At 35.2% G+C, this 15736-nt stretch overlaps 1 protein-coding gene and 1 long non-coding RNA gene across 4 annotated transcripts in view; one reads left to right on the top strand and one right to left on the bottom strand.

Annotated features, from left to right (window-relative positions):
* The window catches only part of LOC121523157, a 27065-nt gene extending 16457 nt beyond the window's left edge, over positions 1 to 10608 (bottom strand). The window contains exons 1-2 of the long non-coding RNA XR_005993032.1: positions 10572 to 10608; positions 7349 to 7411 (exon numbers count right to left, since the gene is read on the bottom strand). This is a non-coding gene — a long non-coding RNA (uncharacterized LOC121523157). The remainder of the gene's footprint in view (positions 1 to 7348; positions 7412 to 10571) is intronic.
* LOC121523156 (1-acylglycerol-3-phosphate O-acyltransferase ABHD5-like) overlaps positions 10275 to 15736 on the top strand; it is a 26978-nt gene continuing 21516 nt past the window's right edge. The window contains exon 1 of one of the 3 annotated variants that reach the window (XM_041807924.1): positions 10275 to 10497. The gene's annotated coding sequence lies outside the window, so the exon portion shown is untranslated. The remainder of the gene's footprint in view (positions 10498 to 15736) is intronic. The other 2 variants (XM_041807923.1, XM_041807925.1) reach the window with 2 other exon arrangements.

Below are 15736 nucleotides of genomic sequence, written 5' to 3'. Positions count from 1 at the left end.
ATCAGATTCAAACTAGACATAGTCCTTAGCTGACCGCATGCATAAAAGATGTCACATGCCACTCAGTGTGAAGATAGATTTTCTTTATTCTTAGCCTGACACGCCAGAGAGACTGTTTCATGTCTCCATTACAGGGATATATTTCACATTCATCCTGGGAACCTCCTATAGGAGGCGTTTGGGAAGGGCAGGACGTTTATAAGTACTTGGAAGGTGATTGGAGGAACGTTCTGTCTGACCCATTCAATACAGGCCAATCAGAGTGGCGAGACAAAACGAGGTTGTACGCATGTGCGGTACAGGTACGCACCCGTGCTCAACAGGCAAACGCTGCCATAATTGAGTTTGATGTGGATAAAACTCACGCTGAAGCCGGTCGAGAACAGCAAAAAGTCTTCCCCGAGAAGAGAAGTGGTCAGTGCGGCTTGTTGCTCTTGTTAACCCTCTATGGTGCAGTGTTGCCTGTAGGCAACATACCACTTTTTGGCCTTGTGCTCTCACGTAATACATTCCCAAGTATGATCGCATACTTTTAAAAAATGACAGGTCCTTAAGTAACCCATAAAAGTGTTTTGACTTATCACATGACACTCTGGATGCCATCTTGAACACTGTTTGTGCAGACGATTGCCTTGAGGCAATACTGTACCATTATGGAATACTGCAAAGACTGTACTGTTATGGATTCACAATGATACCATTACATTTTGGTATTGTGCATTTTGGTATAAATCTGGGATTACTGAAATAAAAACAAGGACAAGGACAGTGAGATCGATCACGATGAGAATGAGGATGAGGAAATTGAAAAGCGATGTGGATCAGGATGAGGACAGTGAGGGTAAATGTATAGCAACGAGTATCACGTGTGGCTAGATGGAAGCATCTCCTCATGTGGAGTTTTTTTGCAAACTCCAAGCGAGCTGTCATGCATTTTGCACTGAGAGGCTTCTGTCTAGCCACTCTGCCATAAGCCCAGGTCAGTGGAGGACTGCAGTGATGGTGTCCCATAATTCAGTTCAATTCAAACTTTATTACAGACTCTAGGTCCAGAAAATATATAAAACACAATACAACACATGAAAAGGACAGAACAATACATACATGTTTCTATAAAGGCACAATAAAAGTTAATAAATTAGATTCAGTATAAAGAGCATAAAAATAAGATTACACTTAAAGCAGGCGTCTGTACCAGTGTTTCCATAGTGGTGACATGTATTTAACAGCACCATATTTGATGTCAGTCAGGGCCAAATTAATTTCATTCCCAGTGGAATCAAGCGGACACATACATTTATACACCAGACTTCTTAAATCAGCATGTAGAGCAGGCCTGTCCAATTAGCGGCCCGGGGGCCACATATGGCTCAGAACGGACCCCCAAGTGGCCCAGCCTGTGGTCATGCCAGAGATGCAGAGGGCAACCTATTTTGCAAGTTTTCATAAATTCCCACAGCATTTCAGACCGTGAATGCAACACTCTGCATAAAATATGTCCTTTTCAACTGTAGCTACAACTGTGCTAATCAAGTTTTTATGCACTTTAAGATATGTTACTTACAGAATTTCATTTTATTTTTCATTCTATTCATTTTATTTTTATTCACATGAAAAAGTGTTTCTACTACCTCAGGTTATGTTCAAATAAATCTCTATTGTTGTATTTTATGAACTTTTTGATGTGCTTTTGTCATGTTGGCAAATTTAAAAGGTAGACTGTGAATCAAAAGTGCATATTTTCATCATATTAATCTGTATTGTTTTAAAAATTATTACCAGCTGCTGACCTGGCTCTGAACATGTCTGTCCCGGCTACATTTCTTGATTTTGAAATTTGGCTGGTTGAATTTGTAATTGAAGAGCCCTGATGTAGAGCATTAACTCCTGCAGTTACAAACGTCTCACTCACACTGCCCCGTCTTGGTGTATAAAGTAGAATGTTTTTGGTCTCCTTTCTTATTAAGGCTCTTCTCTACAGATTGCTCAGTTTGGCCATTTCACCAGCTCTCAGGAGAGTCCTGGTTGTGCCAAACTTCACTGTGCTTGTGGGAACCTTAAATGGAACAGAATTTTTATAGCCTCCCTCAGATCTGTGCCTGTCACCAATCCTGTCTCTGAGCTCTGCAGCTCCTTTGGCCTCATGGCTTGGTTTTTGCTCTGATATCATCAGAGTAAGCTCGTCAGCTGTGAGGTCTTCTATAGAGAGGGGTGTGCCTTTCCAAATCATGTCTGATCAGTTTAATTTACCACAGGTGGACTATAATCAAGGTGAGAAACCTCTCAGCAAAAATTGAAGGCAGGTAAATTTCAAGTGTTGTTGCAAAGGGTCTGAATACTTATATCAATGTCATATTATAGTTTTTATCTTTAATTAGAGCTTAGAGCTCACACGACACGGATCCATGCAGCTTTATAAATTGCTTGGTAACTTTTGAACTGTAAGCCGTGACACTAACTTGTTCTTTCCCATGAAAGCTCTGTGTTGTGCCTTTATAAAATATGTTCTTCATGCATTTGAAACTCTTACAGAACATTTTCTAGTGAGCCCAGAACTTGGCTGACTTCCTGGGGTCTCTGAGGACGGCGTTGTCGTATACAACAAGAAGTGACATAGTTTAGAAAAACGTTGTTAACTTTTGAACCATAAGTCACAGACACTCTTTTTCATCTGAAAGCTGGCCATTTTGTTGTTGGTTTGCTACCCTCAATGTCTCCGTAGCCCTAAAGGACACCTTTCTAGCGAGCTCGGAGCTTCAGTGACTTTTCCGGGTCTTTAAAGATTAAATCCACAGCGTTTGATCCGATTGTACGTGTCTTTTTGTCCATTTTTAATCCATTTTCCGATCATTTACTTTGGCTTTTTTCAGTTGGTAGTGCCATATTTGTTGGGGGAGTGTTTGACTTTTTATTTGTATGGATGTAGATATTTCAAAAACCGTCAGTCACAGAATGTTTCTTTTCACTGTTTTGTCCTGAAGAGATGGAGAACAAGTCTGTGCAAAGAAAATGCTTAGTCACTGATGTTTACTGTGTGTTATCAACAAAAACCTTTGAGTTTCAAATTCAGATTTATTTTGTTCTTGTGTCTTCAGAGTCCTAAAAATTTTTTAAAAATCAAGTGACATTACTGTGGTAAATATATTCTGAAAGCCCAGGTTGTCCTGAAAAAAAAAAAAAAAAAAAAAGATGTCTAGAGCTTGACTGTGCACCACAGGTTGATGTTTTACAAGCTTTTTAAGACAAAAAGAAATAAAGAACAAAGTCAGTTCTAAGTAGAGATGCACTGATTGTAAAGATCAGCTCAGATGCTGACAGTGGTGTTTAGAATGATAGTCTAGTCTGATTGGCCTGATGTTTTTCATCACATCTTTTGGTTAAACTGGACCAACATTTCCTCTCACAGCAGACCATGAAAACAGATCATGAACAGAGTTTGTCCAGCAGTCACATCTTTGCACAATAATAAACCTCTTTTCTAAATCAGCAGTTAGGTGTGCTAAATGCCAGCATTAACACAACAGATGTGCTGCCACTTATATGCAGTTCACATCACATTATTTGCAGATGACTGAGGTTTGTCACAAGTGCTGATATTGGCTGATACAGATGTCAAACCACTGCATCTGTGCATCCATAGTTCCAGGTTAAATCCACATGGACTTAAAGCTAAATGTCAAACAGACAGGCAGCTGCACAATGTCAGCATGCAAAAAATGGCCGAAAATTAAACTACTTTTAATTTTGTAAAATTGCAGAAAAATATGCCAAAAGTAGTTTTTAATGACAATTCTCTGTCTGGACTAAACACAGTGTGTTTATTAAGCATTAGGCCTGGCAACACATGCTTTTCAAATGAACATAATTATATCTTACCCTATATCTCGTGAATGTCTTGTTATTCCATATTTCTAAAAAAAAAATCATCATATCACTAGTTCAGATAAAAGAGATGAAGGTATGATTTTCACCAAATTTAACAAAACAGTCAGTGATTGTTACATTTGGTCTCATACCTCTTTTGGAGACACTGGAAGCTTCACATCTTAGACTAGCTGATCACAACTAGGGCTGGGCAATTCATCGCAAATTAGGTTAAATCACATTATGGCCTGTTGCAATTCACAAATCACAGAAGTTGCAATATTTCTTTGACTTAAAATTTGTCAAAATATCAGTTTAATACATTTATTTTTGCAGCAGCAAAAATTTTATGCACATCATGCAATAATTCAAATTTCAATTTTTTAAATGGCTTACAATAATCCTCCTTTTCATGTTTTATGTGCGTTTTTGTTTTAGTCAAAATGAGTGACAAAAATGATAATCCCTTTCAATAAAGAACTGGGTATCGAGTTTTCAATATGAGCAGAAATAACAAGTTCATTCTAATACTGATGAAGCTTAGCATTAGTTCATACCCCAGCTGCAGTCAGCTGACAGCCAGCTTCATCTCCTCCACCCCAGCCGCCTCCTTTATAGCTTAAAGCTTGCTGCACCCTCATATTCAGAGTCATACTACTATGGATTCATTGCTTCTAAAATAATTTGATTGTTTTCAAAGCACAGTCATTTATGTATCTATTTATGTGGGGTTTCACAGCTGCCTGACTAACACAGGGAGCATGTTTAGAGCAGAGCCTTCTCCACAAAGTTAAAATGTAGATCAGTTTTGCAATAAAGTGGTTAAATGTATGATGAGCGTGAATGTAGGGTTATGATACAGAATGATTTATTGCTTGAATTTGTTTAAAAATGCATAAATTGAGGAACCTAATAATAATAGCATATTAAATCACAATTTCAATATTGAGGAGAAAAATCTCAATTCGATTATTTTTGCAAATCATTCAGCTCTGATCAGAACAGAGCTTTGATTTGAATTATGAAGCTTTTAATGTGTCCAGATTTATTATCCATCAGGACAGTTCAGTCTAATTATTCTCAGAGGAGTGTGAAAAATGCAAAGGCCTTCTGTTGCAGTAGGAAAAACATATGAGATCTAAAAAAATACAAAAAAAAAGGTATGGCTGGATTCCATTTGGCTTCTTGTAGTTTCAGGTCCTGGTGCAAGGCATGCTGGCTCACTGTCAAACTGTTACACTGTCAGGACTTTGAGGGGCAGTTTAAAATAACACAACATTTGTTGATTCTCCTATGAAGGCTTTACTGGTTTTACTTTAGAGCAGGGGTGTCAAACTCAATCACATTCTGGATTTAGGTCTAACCTGAGGGCTGAACAGGGTCAACAAAACCTTAAACTGTCAACCTCATTTTCACCAGTAATAAAATATGAAAAAAAACACTGATGATAATCATTAGGAAATTCAAAAACCTAAAAATGTTAAATTTAAAGGCTCAAATCTGAAAAAAATCCAATTTATTAGTTTAAAAGATCAAAACACGATATTAAAAATAGAAAAATAATGTTTTCAAAGAGCAAGTATATGAGGAGAAAGTTGAAATTATAAGTTTGAAAGGTCAAAATATGAGATCAAATTTAAAATCATGAGTTTAAAAGACAATTATGTCTTAAAATTTTAAATTGTGAGTCTGATAGTTTAAAATGTGGGATTAAAAAGCCAAAATTAGGAGCTGGAAATATCAAAATATGAGCTATAATTCAAAATGATGACTTTAAAAGTTAAAGATATGACTTAAATTCAAAATTGGAAGTGTAAAAGGTCAAAATATGATATATGTGTTTAAAAGTCAAAATATAGGATTAAAAAGCCAAAGTAAGGAGTTGAAAAGGTAAAATATGATACAAAAAGAAAAAAATAATTAATTTAAAATGTCAAAATATGAGAAAAAAAATTTAAACCATGTGTTTAAAAGTCAAATATTGGATTAAAAAGCCAAAGTAAGGAGTTGAAAGGGTCAAAATATGATATAACAAGTAAAAATTATGAATTTGAAATGTCAAAATATGACAAAAAATTGAAATCATGTGTTTAAAAGTCAAAATATAGGATTAAAAGCCAAAGTAATGAGCTGAATAGGTCAAAATATGACTTAAAATATAAAATTGGGAACCTCAAAGATAAAAATGTGACATATAAAGTCTAAATTATGAGCTGAAAAGGTCAAAGTATGCAATGAAAAGTTAAAATCATAAGTTTGAGTCGTAATCTTGAGATGCAAAATTGAAAATATGAAATAAAACACAAATTATTTTTTCCCCTACATTCTTGACTTTTTCTCTAATTTTCTTACTCTTTACTTTTTCAGGTTTTTATGGCTTAACAAGGATATTCTAAATAATCAAGTTGAAGTTTACATCATTATACTGGAGGAAATCTGCAGACCTCATACTGGTGGGCCAGTTGTTATACAAATATGATATGATCTCGCAGGCCGGATATAATCGTTCCACAGGCAGGATTTGGTCCCCAGGCCTTGAGTTTGACACCTGTGCTTTAAAGTAAGGATGTAATATTCACACAGAAATCTCTCTCCTCAGATCAAGACAGATTTATCTCCTAACCCTGTTGCTGTAATCTACTGTAGCTTACTTTCTGTAGCTGTTAGCAGCCGCTCACAGTCTTTATGCATCACATTGCATTGCATGAAAATGGTTCTGCATGAGAACGGTGTGCATGTACTGGTGAGACAAAAGCTTACGGGTTCTAACTGCACAGTGGTATTTTTAAAACTCCAATAATTAGGTCAATCATCCATACTACTTGGCACTGAGCTTTTTTTTTTAATCTCTAAAGATGCCCACTCAAGGCCTGTCCACTGTATGTAAGAAAGTGTTACCACAACAAACCGCACCATCAGTCAGATTACAGAAAAGCATCCAGAACAAACTGGTACTATTTTCTTTTGACCATCACTGGCTGATGAGACTGAGCAGACTCCTTGTAAAGGCAGACCACGAGTTACTGATTTGGAGCATCTGATAAAATGAAAGTTAGATGCTGATCTATTTAACTTCTACTGAGCAGATAGCATGTAACTGTGAAACTCACAGCGCTGGCTGATGCTGCAGCTTTACGCTGTCTCCCCACTAAAAGCCTCCGCCGGTTACTGGTCTCCAGACAGCTGGGGGCTTACACTACTGATGCTCATCGATGGGCTTGACTTCAGCCTCATTGTCTGCTGGTTTATGAAATTCTGAGTGCTCACTAGCGTGAACAGGAAGTAGCACACAAAGAGGGAGAGTGTTTGCATCTAGGAGAGCAAAGGAAATAAACCACTCAGGAACCACTCAGTCAGCCTATAGTCCGAGAGCCTCCAGAAGTGGATGTTAGGAGAGGAAAACTGTGATTGGGTAATGAAGGACAAAGTAGGCAGCAATAGTGCGTCTGTGTGTGTGTGTGTGTGTGTGTGTGTGTGTACTTACAGAAAACAAGTGTGCCACCTTGTGGACCAGGGCTGCAAAATCTCCCCTCAAGTTGTCCTTGACCTGAGTGTGAGAGGAAAACACAAACTGAGAAAAAAGTGGCTGTTTGGCGACTCATCAGGCATGGAAATGGAGAACAAAAAGGTTTTAACATCCTTATGGAGCATGAATGAAAAGCCAAGTAAGGTAAGAGGTCAAATGTCGCCTCTTTTCTCGCTCTCATGTACGTTACTCTTAGATTTTTAAACCAAATTTCCCAAAATTCATTAAAAAGCCGCCTATTAACTAAAACGACCCCTACATCCCATTTCATCATAATACAGAATTTCTAAAAGAATGCTACTGACTTTTTCAAGGACAGTTCCTCTGTAAATCTATAAGATAAACCCATTTTTAAGATTTAATGAGATCCACATGAAGTTTAAAGCTAAAAAAGGGAAAAAGTAGGATAACAGTGGATCATAGTGTGCTCTCAAACCCTTCAGGATAATGAATTAAATTAACTCTCCTTTTAATCTCTGCCCTTATCTTAATTTATTGTAAGAAATATTCAGATAAGCCGAGGTTTAATCTCTATGCCAGAAACTGTGTTTTAATATCTCTTAGCCTATTAGTTGGAGACCAAGGTCATCTCCATCAGTTTGTCATTCTTGAGCAAGACTCAGAGTCATAAACGGAAGATTGGAGCCTGTTTGTCACAGAAACACACTCCAGACAATCTTATAAACATACTTACAGTTCATCCACAGAGCTACTGATGCCTGTTAGTGGAGCAAAGGTTCAATAAACTATTGCTAAAACGTAGGCTAGTTTAAAACTTACACAAAGAACGCTTCGCTAACTCAACCCTTATAACCTGTTCAAACATTTTCTGTAGTTTTTAGTTTTATTTTTGTAATAACTCTGTCTCTACCCAGTCCCTGCTCATGATATTTGAGGAAAATGTGTGTTTTCATTGGATTCTTTTTTAAATTAAAGCCACATACATTGTATTTTAACTGTACAAACTACAGGCAAAAATGGTCTTGCCTGTGATTTCTTGTCTCAACTCCATGTAGCTGTGTAAAATTATGAAAAATCCCAGTATGTTGCACCTCTGTTGCCTCCCCGGTCCCTTCTCTGGTGGGCCTTTGGGATGAACTGGTAAGCCTCTGTAAACCAGTGTTATAAAATATGTTTCTACTTAAACGATCTTTATGTGTGGCTACTGATGTAGTCCTGTGGTTTGAATTATTTGAGAGAATAAATCCTGTTTATGAGTGTGTCTGTGTCTAACCCAGCCAGAGATACTAAAATCCTTCAATTTAGCAAACTCACAGAAATCTGTATGTTTTTATTCCATGGCCAGAATAGAAATGTATCACTTTGATCATTTGAAGCATTTATCTTGAGGGCGGGACTTCACATTTTATGTTTTTACTGGTATCTGGTTGATTTTTGTCTTTCATATAGTTTCCAATAAAAAAAAATGTGTCTGACTTTATAATATATGATCTTTAACAGGAACTGTGTGACAATTCTGTAAAAGCTGGCAAAATATAAAAATGCACCAAAGTCAATGCCCTAGCTCATCATCTACACAGGTCAGCTGATGATAATGTAAATGAAAATAAAATTTGCTACTTCATGTAGTGGTTTATGATCAAAATAATAGAAAAAAATGGAATTTAACTGAAAAAATTAAAAAAAAATCAAAAACTATGCCTCAGTAAAAGTAAGGAAGAAAAAATATTGTTATTGTTGTTTGCATTTTAACTGATTTTATAAAGTTTGTTCTTAACAGTAAATGTGTGTGTTTTTATTTTTGTAAAATCTGGTATTGTGCAAAAAGTTTAAAAAAAAGTACCAAAGTTAATGTTCTAGTTCATGATTTCAACAGATCAGCTGATGATAATGATAAAAATAAAATTAGTCATTAGAATATTCTAAGTCTGGGTGTTTTTCAAGATTGCATTAAATCATACTGGATCAAAACGGTCAGGAGACTAAAGTATTATCCGTTTTTCTAGTAAAAACAAAAAACAAAAAACGAAAAATGGCACCCTTTTTCCTTTTTTCATTTTCAACCAAAGACTAAAAAAAAAAAAAAAATCTTTCTGAACAAAAACAAAAAACGAAAAAAATCAAATCAAATAACGGCCCCATACTGGTTTTTGGATTTTTCGTTTTGCTGTTTTAAGTCTGGAAACAAAGAAACAAAAGTACGTGACCATGAGGTAAATGGACTCCCTACCAAAATAATATCCAAACTTATAAACCAATAACAATAAAAAGATAAGTAACATTAAATAGAGCTTTTATTTTTGATCAGTGTTGGTGTTTATTATATACACCATTAGGCTCATTATGATCATTTCAAAAAATAGAAATAAAAAAAAAATTTAAAAAAAAATATATAATATGAGATTGAAATTGAATTCAATCGTGAGATTGGTTGAAAGTGAAAAAAAGGGGGAAAAAAAGTTTTTCATTTATTGGTTTTTACAGAAAAACGGATTATACTTTAGTCCCCTGACCCAAAACCAGATCTAACAGGTAACATTATTTATTTATTTATTTATTTATTTTTTGTTGATTGGCAAAGTTATGATATAAATTCAATAACAACCCTTCAATAAAGTAAATCAGGAAAAATAATTTAAAAAAACATATTTTTTTTATTGCAGTTTAACTGATTTTACAACATTTGTCAAACAGTAAGCAGTGACTTTTTCTTAACAGGACTTAGGGGTTAAATTACATTCCACTTTTAAATGGTTAATTTCATAAAAAAAGTTCACGCTGCCTACTTCCTATTATTTATTTCGTTTTCTTTTTTATATATTTTTGGAGAAATTTGACCTTTTTCTGTGTGACTGAAGCATCTTACCTTTAACCTCTCTCTGAAACGCCATCTATGAAACATGAGTTAGCTAGCACAGATGACATGCTGATAGCAAAGAAAAATCCCAGTTCCCCGCGCATTGAGCTACATAAAGCCCAATCATTCAGCTCAATGAAAAATATCAATACTTATGTTTTTAGGTTTCAGTGAGTTATTTAGGATACTTCCTGTAATGGATGGAGTTCACAGAAATACGTCATGCAGCTTATTTTTGTCTGCTAGCAACGACGCTAGCTCTTTTTGACAGGAAACTACACTCACTGAGGTAAGAATTGGCATTTATGGACATTTATGACAAACTGTTCAAAAACAGAACCTTTAAATTGTCAAAGGACTCACCTGAGCTAGCTACCGTTCAGCAAGGCGCTGATGCCTTCGGGTGCAGTTGGACATTCAAAGACTCAGCCGTCTGGTATACTTAATTCACTAACTAGCCGACTCACTGTCTACTCAAACAAAAAGCAGTACCCTCAAAATTCAAAACAGCTTCTTAATTATACTTTGTGATGGTGTAAAGCTCGGGTTCTTGTCGTTTTGGGTTATTCAGTATGTTTGTAAGGGTTCTTACTCTTTGATTTGTGTTTTTAAGTGTTTTTTTTCTGTTGTAGTTCTAGTGCGTTGTTCTAGTGTCGACTTCTGTTGCATGTATGTCACCGCACTTTGTAAACCCCCGTTTTCAAAGATATTATAAAAATATTGTTCTATTTTTAATGAGTTATTATCAATGTTCCCCTTTACCTCATTGATGTCTTACAGTTCATCATGACCAGACTAACAGAACATGGTACCAAGGTTATTATAGTTAACTAGAATAACTAAACAACTAAAACTACAACATAAAAATAATTTTAGTTAACTGACACTAAATAGACATTTAACTTTGCAGAAAAAACGAAAACTGACTAAAACTCAATTCTGTGCCTACAAAACTAACTAAAAAGAAATAAAATTAGAGACCAAATCTCCTTAGTTGTAGTCTTTGACAGCACCATGCTAAATGACATGAACACCCAAGCCTGGAAAGGGTTAAACTACCAGATTTGACTGAGGAAGATTTCACACAATGGTGCTGAGCTGTAACCAACCCATTAAAGCCTGAAAACACAAATTATAGCCAGAAATTTCTAATTTTTTTGGAACTGAAATGTTTATTTGACTTTCCACTGAATTTCAAAACTCCAAATTTCAATAAAAATTTAACATATATACTTTTTTGTATCTTATTTGATACATTCTGTGTTTTTGGTAACTGATTATTAGGGTGGCCAAGAAGGGTCAAAACACATGCAAACGCCACACCACTTGCATATTCAGAAAACATATGCAAATTCGGAAAACACCCGCAAACTCAGAAAACACCCGCAAACTCAGAAAACACCTGCAAATTCAGAAAACACATGCAAACTCAGAAAACACCTGCAAACTCAGAAAACACCCGCAAATTCAGAAAACACCCGCAAACTCAGAAAACACCCGCAAACTCAGAAAACACCTGCAAATTCAGAAAACACCTGCAAACTCAGAAAACACCTGCAAACTCAGAAAACACCCGCAAACTCAGAAAACACCCGCAAACTCAGAAAACACCCGCAAACTCAGAAAACACCTGCAAACTCAGAAAACACCCGCAAACTCAGAAAACACCTGCAAACTCAGAAAACACACACTGTAAAAAAAATTCCGTTAAATTTACGGTAAAACGCTGGCAGCTGTGGTTACCAGAGATTTACTGTAAAAATTACGGTGAGAATGTATGAGAAAAAACGGTGTTTTCATTCTACAACTGTAAATATTACAGTTCAAACCTGTTTTTTTTTAACTGTAAATTTCTGTTAAAAAAATACAATATTGTAACCGTTTATACAAGGATTTGCTGTAAAAATAACAGTTATACTGTAACCATATTTACGGTAATTTGCTGTACAACTTACTGTAATTTGATGTAGAAGTTACAGCTCTATTACAACATTTTCTACAGGGATTGGCTGTAAAAATAAAGATAATGAAACAAACCTGTTTACGTAAATTACTGTAAAAACACCAGAAATCCTGTAAACCTAAATACAATCTATCTCAGTAATAAAAACAGTAGACCCGTATAATGTTAACGGTATTTTATTATAACTACTTAAATTTTACAGTAAATTACTGGCAGCTGTGGTTACCAGAAATTTACCGTAAAAATACAGGACAAAACATGAGAAATTACAGCTGATATTTGCAGATTTTACGGTAGTAGCAAAATACTGCCCAACTTTAAATTTTACAGTAAATTACTGGCAGCTGTGGTTACCAGAAATTTACTGTAAAATACAGGACAAAACATGAGAAATTACAGCTGATGTTTGCAGATTTTACAGTAGTAGCTTAATACTGCCTTACTTTAAATTTTACGGTAAATTACCAGCAGCTGTGGTTGCCAGAAATTTACTGTAAAAATACAGTACAAAACATGTGAAATTTCAGTTAATTTGCTAGATTTTTGCAGTAGTGCCCTAATACTCCTACTTTTAACAAAAGATTCAAGCTCTCTGATAAACAATAAGAAACTCTGCAGTTATATGTTTGCAATAAAAAACCTTTCAACACATCTGATAACTTGTCTGTATACTCACAAAGCAGTTTAGATCTTGGAAGAAAAAGCTTGTGTCCATATGTATGACAGGTAGTCCTTGGTGTAATGCATGAAGATGAAACAAAGTCACTTGCCCCTAAATGATTCAAGAGTAATGAGTCCAGTCTTGACTGAAGAAGGCCTTCCACTTGGGAAGCTTCACATGGCCAAGAAACTTCATCTTCTTGAAGACTCGAGCACAGTTCATCAGGTGTTCTACTTTGGACTGGCTCCATCCTCTCTGCAGGAAGTACATATACAAAACAAAGTTAGAGTGATTCAGTGCTTCAGTTTAATGCCTACACAGATGTAAATTTGAGAAAACTAGGCTCTAATAAGCCATGCTTACAATCAGCACAACAGAATAAAATAAACAGTGTGTACAGTACATACAGATCGCTTCTATAATAGAATATGGTGAAGAAACGCAAATGTACCCACAAGTGCCAGCTATTAAGTCAGCAATCACCTAACAACAGCCAATTACTTTTTCCGTTATTGATTATAATGAGACAGTTATGACATATTAATTGCAATTTGCTTTTCCTTTATAGTTTAGAGCTGTGGTGCCCAGGCTTGTATCCACTGAGCTCCCCCCTCCTTCACATATCCAAGAAGATATGGACCCACACAAAAAAGTGACATAGCTATTGCTGTAAAAACTAAACATAAATTTGAATTGATGTCATTATTTAAAGCAGTTTTAATTTTGGCAGATATTTTTAATTTTAGTCTTAGTTTTAGTCTTTAAGTGAAATGAATTTTAGTTTCAGTCACATTTTAGTCATTTCTGTCCATTTAGTTTTAGTCCATAAAAAGTCCTGACATTTTAGGTTTTACTTTTAGTCCAAGCATTTATTGTCTTACTGAAATCTGGTACCAAGTCATAGTGGGATGTTCTCTGCACCCTGCCAAACCTGGGGTCCCTGCTTTCTACAGCTGAGAGACAGAAGAGCTACAGCTGCATTGTTTTTTGACAGAATTACCCACAGTGGAGAGATATCATGGATTTTGAATGTCTGAAAACTACATTACATTCTAGTCAAAAACTAAACTTAGTTTTGTCAGTTTTAGTCATCACAGATCTATTTTTGTTAGTCTAGTTTTGTCCTGGAAAACAAAGCTGTCGATGAACATTTTTAGTCATAGTTTTAGTCGACGAAATTAACACTGGTTTAAAGCTACACACAATAGCCCAAACCACAAGTGTTAGCAAAAGACCTTGGTATGAACCATTCATAAGGGTTATATTGTGATTTTAGGTAGTTGAACCACAAGATAAATATTTGCAAACTATGCTCTTTATTTATATATTTACTTGTAAGACCACCCAAATAAATATAGAATTTGCTTTTACATGTAAATATAATATATATTTTTATATATAATTTCTATATAATTTCCCTTGAGGATGAATAAAGTTATTATTGTATTGTATTAGGGTAAGCCTACCCATTAAGCCCAGGCACCATTTAAGCCCACTTGTGACTTTGAAGTCAATAAGATATTGTTGATTCACTGTAATATCATTTAATACTTTTAAAAACAAACACATTTTTTTTATTTTGTCAATATTGAATCAAATTTTGTCAATATTAAATAAAATGTTCAATGAAATGTTAAATACTGAAGCCAATGAAAATCAGTTTTAGGCCTACTTAGTCATGTTTGTGGTGGTCCATTGTTACAAGCCAAACATTAAATCCAAGTTCAAAATAAATTGTGTTTAACATGTATAACATGTTACTGAATTAATATATGTTTACTACTTGAAAAATGTAATAATTTTTTAAATTTCTGTCAATAAACGTGGTTGTGGGCTTATTTGGAACACACTGATGGGCTTAAATGGTACTTAGGTACCAATTAAGCCCATGCCAGATGACTTTATTCATAACATTTCTTTAATTTGTTCTCTAAAATATGCATAAGTAAATAAATATACCTTCAAATGAGGATTAATCCTTCATTCTAACAAATGATCATGTTAATAAACCATCTTAGTATCTATGAAAAATAACGTGAACTTAGATTTTGGTGGGCCTAATGGGTACACTTACCCTAAATGCTTTGGGGTACAAAAGGATTTTGCTGTAACAAAGATGATGGGCGCTGAATTTTAAATCAATCATAATGAAAACATATGACTCACACAGAAAACTGTATTGGCCCCCATATGGTGTGATCATCAGAACACTGAGAACAAGCTGGACAAAGCAGTGGCATGGCAGTATTCTGGGTATTTCTACATGACCAGATTAATGCAGTGCTTGGTGTAAACTACATAAAATAAACATAAAATGGCTTCATGTTGCTTAAAGAAAGATTAATCTAAAGAATTTATTGAGGTATGTACAAATGCTGTGCAAGGCTTACCATTATTTTCCTTGATAACTGGCATCTTTTTAGAAGAGTGGAATACTGAAGACAGTATAAAGTAATGGAGTCCTAGTCACCACTAGCAGAAGAAACAGGACCTTAAAAAGAGTAAGGAAAATAGAAAGACAAGGTAAAGCACAAATCATGTCAACTTAGAAGTTTTGAACACTTATGTATGCACTGATTGCAAAGTACTATCAAATTTTGAATTCACTCAAAAAAATGTTCAATGAAATGTCTTGTCACATCCCTTAGTGTTTTGTGGCAGAAGCTACAGCCAAACAGACACAAAATGCAGACATGTATAACATGTACTGAAGTGATCCAGCTGTTAAGCAGTTATCAGGGTGTTGCTGTGTTTATATGTTCTTCTAAAATCAACACTAAGCTGTGACTGGTGCCACCCCCTCCATTTAGAGTGTGTGTTGATCCCACAGCTCTGTAAGTCATCTTGCTTGCCCTTGCGCTTTTTCTGCTCACAACAGTTTTGGTTTAGAAAAAAATGCTGCAC

This window comes from Cheilinus undulatus, linkage group 16, assembly GCF_018320785.1.
Source record: "Cheilinus undulatus linkage group 16, ASM1832078v1, whole genome shotgun sequence".
In the NCBI taxonomy this organism is placed as follows: Eukaryota; Metazoa; Chordata; class Actinopteri; order Labriformes; family Labridae; genus Cheilinus; species Cheilinus undulatus.
The sequence above is the reverse complement of the archived record's forward strand: the minus strand, read 5'-3'. Positions and strand labels throughout refer to the sequence as shown.